This window comes from Leptosomus discolor, chromosome 11, assembly GCF_034619465.1.
Source record: "Leptosomus discolor isolate bLepDis1 chromosome 11, bLepDis1.hap2, whole genome shotgun sequence".
NCBI classification, from domain to species: domain Eukaryota; kingdom Metazoa; phylum Chordata; class Aves; order Leptosomiformes; family Leptosomidae; genus Leptosomus; species Leptosomus discolor.
In genome coordinates this window covers 16,269,566-16,283,172 of record NC_141401.1, presented here as the reverse complement: position 1 = coordinate 16,283,172, position 13,607 = coordinate 16,269,566, and positions in this window count along the sequence as shown.

The following is a 13,607-nucleotide window of genomic DNA, read 5'->3' as shown; positions in this document are numbered from 1 at the left end:
ATAAATCAAATGTGGCAGGCAGGGGAGCAGAGACTCGATTCCTACCGATAGCGAAGAATGTGCATTTGCTTGTACACTTAAGTTGCAAACTCTTAAATGGACTGATGCAATCAAGGGACAAATTATTACCATTATGGCAATGTGCTCCAGATGAAAGTCCTGATGGTGAAGTCACAGTTTCTCAGGTTTAGAATGGACAGGTCAAACTCTCTAATCTGAGCTTAGTTTATTTCACAGATTTGGTTTAGATTCTTATTCAAGTTAACTGAATGAAATTCATCGTAGAAACTAAAGCTAGAAAAGAACAGAGATGGAATGAAGACCTGACATAGCTTTGAGAAAGGAAGATGTGGAGTAGGAATCTGTCCCTAAACTTCAGGACTTGCCCATGTTTTAATAAAGTATTAAGCAAGACCTATATCCTGTTACTAATGAACCTGAAAGAGCGCATTTATAGTTAGGTCTTTTGCCTCCAACTTCCTTAGTGGGAAACTCTTCCAGAACATCCCTGGCTTGATGCTTAGAAAGGTCTTTTCCTACTTTTCAGCCTAAATTTTACTTGTGGGCAGCTTATGGCCATGTATTTTTGTCCCAGTGTACCTTAAGCTCATACATGTTTTAGGTGACTACTTGCATTCCCTTTGCTGCCATCTTGTCCTCAGCAGATTCTGTGGGATTTAGCCCCATTGTAGTTCAAATAACTTAGTGAGGGCATTCTCACTCTGCTCTGTCTCTGTAGTTTGTTCTGTTGTGAGGGGCTTCATTATGGTGATTATAGGAGAACCCTAGCTAATCAGCTGTGTTAGGCACAGCATAAAACATACCTTGGCAGGCAGCTGTTGTTTCAGAGGGCTGATGTTCTAGGTAAAGGGTCAGCGAGCAAAGAGAGGGTGAGGGTGGGAAGGTGATTTAATCTTGCTCACATAGTCATTCAGTGGTGACGGCACATGTAGGGCCAAGGTCTCCCAAGTACCAACCCAGTTCAATACACCCACGCTGTTTCTCTGTTACGACGCTTCGATACGTCAACTAATTTTCCATTTGCACAGTTCACCTTGTCACTATCTATGTAATAGATAACACCTAAGCCAGCTCCAGTCTAAGCAGATCAGTTCACACAGTGCAGTCTAGAATGTGCATAGCTGCTTTTGCGAATAAACGGCTTCCCCCCCAGGGCCTTGCTGACAACCAGCCCTGGTGTGCCTGCACACTAGGTAAACAAATTTGTAACTGATTCTGTTCAGCTTGTCAGGGGCAGTTTAAAGCCAGCAGTTTGAGATACGGGCCATTCCTCAGTTGGGAAGGTGCCTGTGTATCTGAGGTGTGAGGTCAAAGGTTGATGCAGAAAATTAGTAACCAGAATTCCGGTCTTCTGTTCTCAGCTCTGGCCATGACTCATTACCTGAATCTCGTTCTATTTATGGTGGTATGCCTTGAGGGACTCCTGCCACTGGCTCTGTCTACCCTGATAAATAAGATCACCATCCTTCCCACACACAAAAAACAAATCAAAAGAATGTGGACTATCCTTACAAATAACTTAAGGCAAATAGCTTCCCCAAGTCCTGAGGCCTCAGAATAGACAGAAAATTGGAGGTAAGTTTTCACTAAAATGTATTAGCAAAAAGGAAGAGAAAACTAAGTACTTTTGAGGGAGAATCTGCATTATGAAACAAGGAAACAATAAAATGTCTTCTTTCCCACTGTGGTGAACTTGCATCTGTAACATCATGTTCTGTGATGGGCTCCTTATTATCATAAAGACATTGGCAGATTTTGTAGGGAGTTCAGAAAAAAGCAACACAAGTGATTGGGGCGCTGAAGGGATTGACTTGTGAAGAAAGATTAAATTAAGTAAATTAAACATGTACAGCTTGGCTCAGCAATGACTAGGGGCCCATGACAGCCACCTACCAATAGCTGCAGGGTTTGAATACAAGTAGGGAGGGAAATTTAGTTTGTTATGAAGCGCTATAATGAGAAGGAAGGGAAAGGGAATGGAGTAAAGGCAGCACAGGCTAAAGTCCAAGAGAGCTTCCTGACAGTGAGATGTTGCTTCTACATGAACAGTGCAACTGATAAGAAAGAAATGTTCAAAACTCGTGGAAGTAAAGGTCCTGAGCAGAAATGCCTAAACAGATCTGCTGTACAGAACTGGAGCACAGAAAAGGAAAGCACAGTTGCCCTGGAAAACACTCTGAAGTCACTGTAGAAGTACACTTCACCTACTTCAAGTTCCTGGACAACTCTTTTGAGTCCTTACCTGCAAACAGGCAACAAGAAAAAAGGAAGCACTGGCTCTGTGAACTTGGGCAGTGTAACATAACAAATGTGTTAGCATCAGCGGGAGGCTTGTTCACGCACTGAGTGACAGCATCTGTTATGTAACAGAGACTCATGGTGACAGTGACGATAAGGTATCTATATGAACAGGCACTTGAATGAGTCCCACTATTCTTTGTTTCCGTGCGCCTGTCCTTGAGTGCAGCTGAGGAGTAGAGTCAAAAAGGAGGGAGGCAACTGCTATACAAGTGTAGCCTTCAACCTTGCCCCTCAGTTTTCTTTCACCACATATTTTCGATTTCAGAGCAAATTGAAACTGGTCCCACACTTGCTAATTGACAGATATCCCACGGAGCTCTCACAAAACCAGAGCCTAATCAGAGAACCTAGCAGGGAGCGTGTGTGTGTCTGTGTACATGTGTGAAGCATAGCACTCCTGTTAAGTTCCTGCAGGCAGTCTTCGTAACTCTGCTTTAAAGCATAACGTTGCCCTAATTCAGGAAAGAATCTCACCTTTTACCTGTAAAATAGGGAGAATTACATTCCCCTACTTCCTCACAATATTATAAAGCTAATAAACTATTTGTAAAAAACCTCAGAGATCTCTGGATGAAAGCACAAAGGGTTCAGAATTCAGGAAAGGTTCTCTAACAGCGCTGCAGAGAGTTAGCATTACATTATGGACAAAGGCTAAAAATTCTCACCTTTCTACAAATTATTCCACTGCCATTAACTGGTTTCTCCCAAACCAAGAACAATCAACATAGTTATTCCAAAATCCAGCTCTTTGTTTATTCTTAGGTAGTAAAGGAATATATCCAGTCATACTGTACAAGATGCCTGTAGACACTCCAAGAGGTACAATGGCCAAAGTGTGAGGGACAACTGTTTTTTCCAAAATCTCCTTAGACAGTCCTTTTCAGCAGATACTGATTTGCAAGGCTGCTGCTCTGGCCCTGAGGTGATCAGCTCAGGGTATCTTTAGAAATTACAAAGTATTGAGTGCACACCTTGGAGAAAAAGCAACACAGATAAAATCAGGATATCGGTTTCAGCTAAAACGTTGGGATTGTGCTTGAAAGAAATAAAATGCCTTCGAATTGCCAAGCTTATCTCTTGGCCTTGTGTTTTTCCTGTGCCTTGAAGATGTCTGTGCTCAAAGCTTTTTCCTTTCTTTGGACAATAGGGGCTGCAAAGGAGCCTTTTCAGTGTGTCAGGTCAATAGTCCAAAGACTGAGAAGGATTTATGCTATAGATAGTAACAGCATCAAAGAGGCCATTACATCTTCAGCACCAGTAATCCCCATTTTAAAAACTCCATTATCTGACTGGTTCTGCATTTGCTTGTCACATAATCCTTGTTGTTGTGGTAACTCAGAAACCAATGCTGTGCGCTTAATAGAGACAGTGACAGAATTGCTTGTCCCTGGGTTCAGTCAGGATGGTTATGGGCAGGAGAGAAAGAAATCACAGACTAATAAGGAGTTCAAAGATGTTAACTGAACAACAGGAATAAAGTGTGTGAGAATGCTGCTGCAATTGTGAAATACTTACCAGACTTTCTTGGGGATCAACTATTTTCTGATTTTTATGAATCATTCAAGAACAAAGCCCTGATTCTGTAGTTTTTTAGAAAACTCTTCAGTGTAGGTCATAAATAGTGAACAAATCTGTTTTCTGGGTCAAATTGCTGGATTTCTACAGAAATCAATGTCTGTTCCTGGGACAATGGAAAATGGGTTCCTTTATTAACCAGAACACCAATTATTTATTAATACTTATATCCTTCTTTGATGAAATTAGATGTCTTGGTAAAACAAAAAGATGCAGCATCTTTCTGCCCTTGGGCCACCAGTTGTAGTCTAGTTCAAACTGGTACAAGACTCGATGCATTGACGTACACAAGAATGTTTGATCCATTTTTGATGATGTGAGCTGTAACTCAGGCAGCTGCCTTGTCTTTGGTCAGTAAACTAAAGGTAGAAGCGGGGCTCATTTCTCATCAAAAAGGAAAGGGAAGACCAATAGGCTTATCTGTGGAAGAATTTCTTGCTTTCAAAGGCACTTCTTAGTAGCCAAAAATAAGAGTCAAAAAGAAGAGGCTGAGAATCAGAGTGATCATTCCTGGGAAGAGCCCGTCAGGTCTAAGAAAGACCATGCTCCTAAATGCATCTATATCCCAAATCCAACCTCTACAGATCACAGCCCTTGGCAGCCTAGTAAAAAACAGGTTTCTGTGGGATTAGGAAGAGATTATCACAAAGCTCTCTTACTAAGAATGTGCTAAAATAGGGAACACAAAGACCAGTTATGGCACTGAATGTTGTCAGATCATCTTTAACTCCCAGGAATTTGATTCAAAAGTATGTTTTAACACAGCTTTTGTAGATACAATGCCTCAGGCAGACCCAAGCCACAGGACCCAAGACTAAACAGTAGAATATTTCAGTCTTGAGTTGGAGCGAGTATCCTGTGGAGCAGAAGGCAAGATGCAATGTCTAAAAGGACAGCTCAGCAGCAGCCCATGGAAGAGCCTGTAAGAGATGGAGACACTGGAGTGGTTAGGAAGTAAGTCAGCTATTTGGTTGCCTCGGAAATAAATAGTTGGGACTTAAGGAAGAAAAGATAGCCCTGTCTCAAGCTGCTGGATGTATGAAGGAGGGTAGAAACTAAGTTATTTCCTTTAGAAAAGGTTCCCAGTTGTAAATCCTATGTGGTAGGGATGGATGCAGACTCTCTACTGCTGCTTAATTGAGTGTCAGCAAGCATACATCATGGCCTAAAGAGAGATGATAGCTGAATTTTCATGAGTTGAGGGTGGGGGAAGGATCATCCTTCAGCAACTTCACTGTCACCATAACAATGATGTAGACATCTCTTTCTGTCTGCAGTGGTTTGGACACCAAGCAGCCTCAACAAGAGTAATTTATTACTATGTGCCCTTCATTTATTCTGTCCTGTGAATTTGCAGGAAAGAGCAGTTAAAGAAATGGGAAGATAAACCCAGATTTCAAATTGCCTTGTGATGACACTTCGGAAAACAAGGGAATTGCTTTACCATAAATTGCTTGCAACGGTCAGGCTGTGACTGGCTTTAGTGGATTCATTTCATTTGAATGAAGGGAACAGCAGCTCTGCATTCCCAATGCCAGCCAGCACAGTGTGAGGAGACAGGAAAGCCAGCACTCATCTTTTAAAGACAGATCACTATTCAATTTGTAGTGTCAGGGCTTAACTGCCCCACCAGCCCTGCCTAAACCACCTCTGCTCTTTGCTCCAGGAGCTCCATTCAAGCTCGGGCCTGGGCACCCAGTCCTGGCCTAGCTATGTGCTAGGTGTACCTGTGTCCATGCTTGTTCCTGAGCTGTTATTTGGCTTTCCTGGACTGACCTTGGACCTGACTTGTTCGTTGCCCAGGATGGCTGGACTGTTCATGGAATCTGTTACCGTCACCAGCCCTGTCCTGCTTGCCCAGCTGAGGATATTGAAGGATAAGTGTATGCACTGAAGTATGCCTTTATTCCATAGGTTGATGTGCTTTCATGTTATCTTGATTTTAAAGTAACAAAAATATAAAATCTCAGTACAAGAGAATGAAGAAAATACTGCTAAAGCTGCAGAGCTCACAGCAAATTGTACTCATGTCTCACTTAGACATGTGAATTGCAATGATGCTCACTTTCCCAGCAGTCTTCCTCCTAGGAAACTTAATATACTTTTTCTTGTCCCTCTTCAAGAGGAGGATTAATATCCCAAACGTGCAAACAGGGTCATCTGCAATTTCATGACTTCCCCAAGGTTACTGTAGTTAGTTTAGTTTTACTGTAGTTTAGTTTCCAGTCTAAACACTAGACAGTTACTAAGCAAAGTAGATTTCAAGTGTAACTATCACATTGGGGAAGATCTCCAGAAACAAAAGTGCCTTAAAGCCAGAGCAGATCTAACTCTGTAAGGATTATCTGACACACTCACAAGCCATTTGCTTTCCTTGCTCTTTAAGTTTAGCGAGATAAGGTCAGGATTTGTGCACTGAACTCTCACTGACTTCCAGCTTCTAGAACTATTCAATGGGCAACGTAAACAGTCAAACTGCATGCTGTTTGGACTCCCTCACACCCTGCCCCTAAAACGTGGAGCCTTAACACTTTTCAGGAGCCTTAACATTTTTCAGGAGCCTTAACATTAGTCAAAAGCCTTAGCAGGTTTGTGTGGAGCAGGGCTTTCACAGATTGAAAATCTTACACTACTTAAAATCTTCCCTGCAGTTAGAAATAAATGACACTTTTCCCTGCAGTTAAAAAAGGCACTATGTGTACCTCTGCTTTCCAAGAGTTCATCTTCCTTCCTGCTGTCAGTGACAGCGATATACAGCAGAGGGACCCAAAGCCTTCTGCAGCTGTGCTTGCACATTGTGTTGCACACAGCAGGAACATGGTGAGCCCAGCCTCTCACAGCAGTGCAGGAACTGGGACACGGAGGCTGACAAGGAAAAAGTCTTTTGAGCTCAGTCACCCAATACACCAATTAAACAAGAGCAAGACACACGTATATTTCTAAAGGCTTTTTTTCCTGCCATTGTTACAGGTTTTTGAAAGGTAGATGGATGGATCAGACCAGTGAGTAAGTGGGACAGTGGTAACGCTTCTAAAATAGCATCTCCTACCACTAATAGATCCTTTCTCTGTATCTGAAGGGTAAAATGTCAGTTTTCTTTGCCTTTCTTCTTCTTGTTGCACTACACATAGCTCTGAAAATAGATTTTTACAGTAAACAGCTCTGGGGGAAAAGGTATAATTGATGATGATGTTTTGGACAAAAAAGCACCCTGTTGATTATCAGACTGGGATAAAAACACCATATGTTTTCACTTTTTTCTCCTCACTGAAGTGAAGCTTTTGGGGTTCTTTTGAGTTTGTTTGAGGTCTATATTAGCCTTGAAGTATGTGCAATAATACTGTTCAGCTTTGACAATATTTTGTACACCCCACTGCTCTGAGTATGATACACATTTCCTTTTGTGCTCCTTTACTAGCTAGTATTTATTCCTCTAACTTGGTCTTTAAGCTCAAGCTGAACTTAAGAGTCATGGTCCAGTGTTTTATCTCAGGTCAAAACCAAGACGGAGCCATGGAAGCAGCATTCTCAAAGGAGTCCAAAGCGTGATGCTCATTAAACAGCAAATGTACGGATGACACGAAACTTTCCCTTGCTGTTCAGGCACCTACAGACTTGGGATACAGTAAAGCAGGTCCCCTAACTGGTGCTAACAATGAGCCATCTCAAGCTGCTGAACCACAAACACATCTCACCCTAGCTGCACTCTTAGGCCGTGAGTGAGACATAACCCAAGAAGCAATACTGACCTATGCAAGTTGCAGCACTCAGAAAATAGAATGATCCATCTCTGTCAGTAACCTGAAGTCTTAGCCATGCTATCTTCTAATCATATAGGCAGACTGGCAACCAATACACAAGCTCAAAACTGAGGTTTAATTCCCAGAGACTATATAGATATGCGTGTCTATGTGTATATTTATATAGATGTATATGTATGTATAAAGGCAATGAACAAAGAAATACACGTCAGTGGCAGGGCTTATTATCCAATATATGCCCAATCTAGATAGTGCCTTTTAAAAAACCCCTTTAGTTAGGTATTCATACATCACATTCACTGCTACTCAGACAGACAGACATGTGCAACAAAGCTGCATACAGCCTCCATGTACCCACTCCTTAGATCTAGAATACCAAGAATTTGCTTATTTTTGGAATCTGTGACAAGGCTTTAGTCATTCTACAAAGTCTACAGCTATCATAAAAAATTACTCCTTGCAGCTACAGAAAGAAACCTTCTAAAGTGAAACTACGAATTTCACAATACAGCAGAACTCTATCTGCTCCTTCCCCCAACCCATGTAGATATAACTCGTAGCATAAGACAAATGATGCTGAGTAATACGGACTAGAAATATGCTGAGAGTCAGTACAAAATGAATAGTTTTGTTCCTTGACTGTCAATGGCACCTCAAAATCTTTACCTCATTATTCCAAAAGAAAGCAAGTGGATGTCGTTAAGGAATTCTTTCCTTTCACCTGACCATCTTCTCTCTTCTCCTTCCATCACACTTCTCTACCACCTACCACAAATGTACAAGGATGCCCTCACAGCCTCACTCAGGTTCAGACAAACTTTTGCAATTCAGACGGAATTTTTCAGAAAGAATTTCTACTTTAGCATTACCACTGCAAGTGTTTTAAATCAGTCCTCACTTCAAGTGTTTTAAACTAGGCCTTCAAAACCAAAGGATCTATTTTAAAATAATGACTGCCCAACAATTCTCTTGATGTACTGCTACCTCTATAAACGTTGTCTTCCACCACCACCCCTCAAAATAAATAACAATGTCAATCTGCGATGTTTGCCTGGTACTGTTAATTTGGAAGCTGCTGCATCTGAGAAGTACTTGAGACTCCAAAGAAAAAAAAAAAAACGAGATCTAACTATATTGTTGAAGAAACTGTAATTAAACTGCCACAGCTGACAAGCTCAGTCAGAGAGGCAAACATAAAATGGATCAGATTTCTACCAGTGTGCTGTTCATTTACATGGCAGAAATGATCCAACCATCCTCTCCAGATGGCCATTTGAATCCCTTACACCACCACAGAAGGTAGAACAATGAATTTTTAAAAATCTGATTTAATATAAGAAACTCTAGAGTAACTCCACTGATGACGTTGGGGTGAACATCTGTGTATTTACTCAGTCAGACTGAGAGCAGAGTTGAAGCCCATATATTCAGACCAAAAGCTGACCATGCTTTGGAGAAGATTTACTGCAAATAAGCAGCCATTCAGTCACCAACACCTTTCCCTTGAAGGCAGGTTAACTGCTTAAGTGAGGACCTGCCTTGCAGACATCAAGAAGCAAATAGTTGAGGGTTAAATTCTTGTATTTCAAAGAAGGCATATCAGTGAGAAATGCTTATTTTAATACCCAAGTTGATGAAAAAGTATCAGACTAGCATTTATGCTTGGCATTACAAATGTGCTTAAGTATTATTGAAGGCAGTGCTTAAAGCTATACATGCAAAATTATGGTATCAGTCACTATGCTTCTGAGAACCTACAGGTTCTTCAGGTGGGGGGCATTTTCTTACACACACAGAGGACAAGACACAAATGGGTTGAAACATTGCTAAAAGCAGGAAAAGAACCCTAACCAATTCCAAATCCCACGACAACAAGAAAATTAGCAAAAGCACCGATTAAGTAAGCTGCAAAGTTTCCACCTCCAAACCTCAGGAGCAGAAGGAATGATATAACCAATTACTATACAAAAGCAGAAATAAATAGATCAGGCAACTGCCTGGAATCCCATGAAATTCTAAAATAAGCACAGTCCTGAAAATAACATTGAATTTTATTAACTTTTTAAATACTTAAGGACTAAACCCACTGTTTTTAAAAGTCTGCTTACAGCCCCAATTATACTAGGTTTTGTTCCTGCTATATGTTCCTTACAACTATGCAGTGCTCTGTGACCAATACATAGATTTGCTTGTTTATTTATTCTTTGCAACAATGACTGCAATTGACTTGGAATTTTTATTTTACTTGGCAAAAATCTTACCTGTCCAATTAAAAGGATGATTCTCAGATTTCACACTAACAATATAATTAAATAACATCATTTAGTTGATTTATGTATTTACAGGGTTTAATATAGTAGTTGCTACTGAAGAATTTGTGACATGGAGGTTGTATCTAGCACTTATGTAAATGAAATATTAGTTAGTACTTGAAGTTCAAAAACCCCATAGTCTAATTCTTGACTTCTGAAGGACAGAAAACATTCTGAACTGTTCCTTTCCCATGGCTCTGTGCGCTGAGCTTTGAACTTGTATTAACAATGAGATTCCTAATATAATTCTTCCACTAACCATGAGACTCCTAATAGAATCCAGTAACTTAATCTCCTGAGGGGCTTAATGCTCCTAAAAAGCTGTGGCAGGGACTCAGAGTGAATCAATAAATTCCAAAACCTACCATATGCCTAACACATCTCCTGGCAAGAAAATGCACAAAATACCTTGATTCTTCCCAGAGTCCTCTTTATATTCTAGTTAGAAGGTATCCAATATATGAATGAGATGGCAGAAATAATAATTCTTTTTATTTGTTTTGAGACTTTGTGCTCTGTCAAGCACTTGTTTGTATTATGACCACGATAAGCAGTAAACTCTTCCAAAGGAATCTTACACAACCAAACAGTAAAGAGGGCCCCTGCAATCACACCAATCCTGTTAAGTCCTGTAATACTTTGTGCTGATGTATCTAGTCCTCTTGTGGCACCAGAAAAATAGCAAATGGCTTTCACAGCTATCTATACCTTCCAGAAGGACACACTGCTCTGTCCACCAAAATGTACCTGCCAGAAACGGTCATAAAAAAGAGAAGCCTTTATGAGTCATGGGCAGAGCTTTTCAACAGTTGCTAAAGGAGGATTTTAGAACTTCATAGAGAGGTAACAGTTACCTCTCTGTGACTTTTAATACCTGAAAGTCTTTCCACTGCCTTTATCTAGCTTAATGGAGCCATAGAAAGATGACCACTAAGGGGAGCTAACCTTAGTCAGTGCAGCATTCCACTTAAATCTTAGTGAATTCAGTGGGAATTCTACACACCTATACTACATCCATCACCTTGCACCAAAACATCTCAACAGTGCTTAGAGCACCATGAGTAATATCTATCACTGACTTGTTCTTACATCCTCTCAGTAGGGGGAAAAGTATAGGCAGGTCAATTGTTACCCACCTACGCGTGCACGGATTTGTTGTCAAATGTCATGACGATGCGCGCCTTGCATTTGAAGCAAAAAGTGATCAGATTTGTCAAGGTCCTTAGTTTCTTTCTAGAGGATAATAGTGATGAATGCATGACTCAGATGTATGATTTGTTTGACCAAACATGGATGTCTGCAGTGTAAATCCAAGTCATTTACTCGTCTCTCTTCATATCCAATGGAGGCACAATTCCTCACCCTAAATGTGTATATCTGGATCCATTATGTGATAGGTAGAGACACGGACAATTTAAAGTGTCAAAATCCAATGCGAATTTTATTATATTAGCAAGCGAACAAGAGCAAAGGCAGCGCTGGGCGGCCGGGGAGTCTGCGCTCCGCCAACGGCTCACGCCTTCCCGCCTCGTGTAAGCACATTATATACAGTCTCATTTCCTGCATTCGCGATGTCGCAATCAGGTCGATACTCTGCGCATGTTCCTTCTGTTGCTGGGGGGTCTTTCTCTGCCTCCTGGTGATCGTAAGGATGAAGGCTGAAGGTCTTCCTCGTTGCCCTGTGGGTGGACTTATGCAAGAATGTGACTACTCAACCCCCTCAGCTACGGGTCCTGTTGACTTATGCAAGAATGTCCTTCGGTTGGGCTATCAAGCCTTGCAGGCACATAAATCTTCCATCCATACCTTCCCATACAGGTTTAATGAACAAAGCACAATATGTTACTTATTACAATTATGGGCTGGGCACTCTGGTAGCATCTCTTTCCCTCCAGTAGCTATAAAGTGAGCTAGGTTGTGCCCAGCCTTGATGTGAACATCTGCCAAGCAAAATTTTACACTAGGGGACAGAAATCCTACCCTCGCTGCCAGGAAAGGCTCCTCCTCTCCTGATTCACTAACTGAAGTTAATGGAGTGTAGGCATGTGTCTTCAAACAGCAGAGGCTACAAGCACTGAGCAAGACACGTCTCTACCTGATCATGTCCTAGGTTACAGTGTAAAATGTGCCCCCCCCCCCAAAAAGTATTCTATTACCATCTTCAGGAGCTGTTGAGACCAGGTGGGGCGGTGCTCCCTGCCTCCCCCCTCTGGACTATCTCCTGTCAATGGGCACAACAATGCCTTATCGCCTGACCCATCGATAACTCGCTCCTGGACTATCTCCTGTTAATGGCCCATCAAGGAACTGCCTCACGACTCCCCATCCCATTGTGAGATGCTCCGCCCGGGGGGAAGGAGCCAAGCAGTCCATGCTAAATAAAAACTGAGATCTCGAACACCCTAATAGCCTTCTTCCACTGGATTCCCAGAGGAGTTTTCCCCTCCCACTGGAGTTCCAGAGGACAAGAGCTACCTACCTACCACTGGACCTTCGGAGGAAGACCAGACCCTTTTACCTGATCGCTGCTTCAACAGAACTACATCCATCGCTTCAGGAGGACTGCAGCCAGCATCTTATCGGACTGCTACTGCCACCCTAACAGGGTGTCAGGTTGTATTCCTGACTCTGTCAGTGTAAACCAGTGGGTTGGTTTTTTTTTTCCCTGCCTTGTGTTATATATATATATATATTAGTAAAGAACTGTTATTCCTATTCCCCATATCTTTGCCTGAAGGCCCATTAATTTCGAAATTATAATAATTTGGAGGGAAGGGGGTTGCATTTTCCATTTCAAGGGAGGCTCCTGCCTTCCTCCGCAGACACCTGTCTTTCAAACCAAGACATCATCTACCATGATGGCTGCCTCATTCAGCTTTAACTGCTGCCACTTCTTCTTCCCTTACGGGCTGACCTCATGCCAGATGGTACTGAAGTTCTGTCTAGAGAAGGATGGACCAGGCCAGTGAAGTGTTACACCACTTAAAATGTGGAATGTCATTATATACTGCCTTGAGTGGGAACCGGAGCCTCTGCACACATAGGAGCATGAATCAAAATCCTAGAGTTTGAGAGACTAATAGATGGTTGCTATTGAAAACACAGAGACAGAGGAGGCACAGGGAGGCTGCAGAGCTAATGTTTTTCTTCAATAAAATGAGTCTTCTCCATATTGTTTTGTAACTACATATTACAAAATGCATGAGTTTGTAGATGCTTCTCTTTAACTTTTAATTGTGCACACCCTGAGCTGTTTTTATGCAACCTTGGTGTGGGTTTTCAGAATACAATGGGAGTACATTTGACATCTCTGTAATGGATCTGCTGGGAATGGATTTGCCCCTTCACGAGGAAATCCTAGTCAATAACCTTCTTGTGTCAACACAGTCAGAATTAATCACGTCCTCCATTACACAGGGGAGAAGTTTCCATATCCCACAGGAATAGGCTGCAGCCTTGGTAGATATCCTTTCCCTGAGTTACTGATTGTTTTGACAAGCAGGGTCAAACTGTGTGCCACAATTACCCTGGATTTCTGAACGGCTACAATGTTTGGTGAGTTGAGGTATAGCAGCAGTGTCTGACTGACTCGAACCATTTGCTATATTATCTGGAAACAGACATACTAGTTGGAATG